This window comes from Frankliniella occidentalis, unplaced genomic scaffold (assembly GCF_000697945.3).
Source record: "Frankliniella occidentalis isolate FOCC.00 unplaced genomic scaffold, Focc_3.1 Scaffold625, whole genome shotgun sequence".
In the NCBI taxonomy this organism is placed as follows: Eukaryota; Metazoa; Arthropoda; class Insecta; order Thysanoptera; family Thripidae; genus Frankliniella; species Frankliniella occidentalis.
In genome coordinates this window covers 18583-20696 of record NW_026267740.1, presented here as the reverse complement: position 1 = coordinate 20696, position 2114 = coordinate 18583, and positions in this window count along the sequence as shown.

The window sequence follows — 2114 nt, the reverse complement described above, 5'->3', positions numbered from 1 at the left end:
CGCCGCGCCCCCGCCTCCGCCCCGCCCCTGCCGCGCCGCCGCGCAGACCTGAGGCGAGCGGAGCAAAGATCGGCCGGGACACGCACCAGACGCACGGCCGGCCATCAGGAGGGTATGCGGCGGGCCGCCGCCGAGCAAAGGTTCCCGATGACCAAAAAGAGCAAGGTTTGCCTGCAGCAAGGCGTCAAGGAAGTCCAACACGTGGCGGCCCCCGGCCGGCGCCACGGCCGCCCAATCTGTGCCAAAGAGTCGCCCTCCGCCTCTAAGCGCGCCCTCGCCCCTCGTCCGTCGACTTGGATGGACCATTGGACCCTGATCGCAATGAGTCTCGCGCGGGGACACGGCGAGGCCGCAACCAGCGCACAGTGGTCTGAAATCGCCGATTTCGCGACATAAATCGTGGCGCCTGTACTGAAGAGCTCACACGAAACGCAAGGTGGTCCCAAGGGGTTTTCGAGGGTGCTGTATCCATTTTCGTTTAAATTTTTGATCTCTAAGGGACGGAACCAGTACAAAAAGAGGGGGGGGGGGGTCAAAAATTGTTCAAATTCAGTCGTATTCGGGATATAGAGGTTTTCGAGGTTGCTCTTTCCAATTCTGCAAGAAATTTTGATGTGGAAGGGGCGGAACCAGTACAAAAAGGGGGGGGGGCTCAAAAATTGTTCAAATTCTGTGATATTTGCTTTATAGAGGTTTTCGAGGGTGCTCTTTCCAATTCGACATGCAGATCAATACATTCATTGGTCGGACTGTGCAAAAGATGTCCGTCACCGTCTAAGTATCTCTTCCCGGGGACTCGGACGGACAGCCGGCAGGCCGTGGACTCGGGTGCAGCACGTCGCCGTCAAGCTAACCCGGTTGGTTCGTGCGCCCTGCGCCAGGCCCGTTGCTTGTTAGGACGCCGCCGAAGTCACCGTCTAAGTATCTCTTTCCGGGGACGTGGACGGACAGCCGGCAGGCCGTGGACTCGGGTGCAGCACGTCGCCGTCAAGCTCACCCGGGTGGTGCGTGCGTCCTCCGCCAGGCCCGTTGCTTGTTAGGACGCCGCCGAAGTCACAATCTAAGTATTACTTTCCGGGGACGCGGACGGACAGCCGGCAGGCCGTGGACTCGGGTGCAGCACGTCGCCGTCAAGCTCACCCGGGTGGTTCGTGCGTCCTGCGCCAGGCCCGTTACCTGTGAGGACGCCCCCGACGTCACCGTCCAAGTATCACTTTCCAGAGACGAGGACGGACAACCGGCAGGTCGTAGACTCGGGCGCAGCACGTCCCCGTCAAGCTCACCCGGGTGGTGCGAACTCATTCTCACACACACCCACGACGTGGAACCTCGGGTTATAACGCACGAGGGGGAACGACAAGCTGCCTGCTTCCTGCTCGGAGCCCTTGGCGCAGCGCGGCTCGCCCCCGCACAGCAGCGACCTCTCCGGACGAGTGCGGAACCGTTCGGAAAGCTGACTTTGAACTCATTTTTACGGCAAAAAGGGAAAAAAAGGGAAAATGTGCCGGTTGTCCCTTAAACTTTGACTCTTTGACAATCTAAAACCGTTGTCCAAATTACGGGCGAATGCGGGCGTTTTTTTAAAACTCAAATAAAAAATAGGCATTTTCGTCTATTTGTCAGCCGATACACGCATATCTTTAATTGTTCATAAAACACAAATTTTTTGGAGTAGAGGGACGTCCGACCCACCAAAATGAAGCGGAAAGTTTGTTCTTTAATTCGGTATAAGAGTTTGGCTTGGGCGATCAGAAACTATTCTTTAAATCGAGATTAAAGTCGAGAGATGATTCAGAAGAGATCGAGCCGCGAGCAGGGGAGTGAAAATAGTCCCAGTTTGAGTGGTTATATCTATTTTATAGGGACGAGAAGGCCAAAAACGAGCTTTATTCATGGTATATTGGTCCTTTAGGAATAAAAGGGTGATATTGGTAACCCTCTAAACGCAATTTGGATTTTCGATTTTTGTCGTGCTCTCAGACCACTGTGCGTTGCTTACGTTTCTACTTGAGAACACACCACTGTGAGAAACTGGGTAGGGGCAAGGGGCTTGGGAACCAGAACTTTCCCTCTTGTCACCTTGTAAGGGTCGTTTAGTGTAGGAATACTAGATG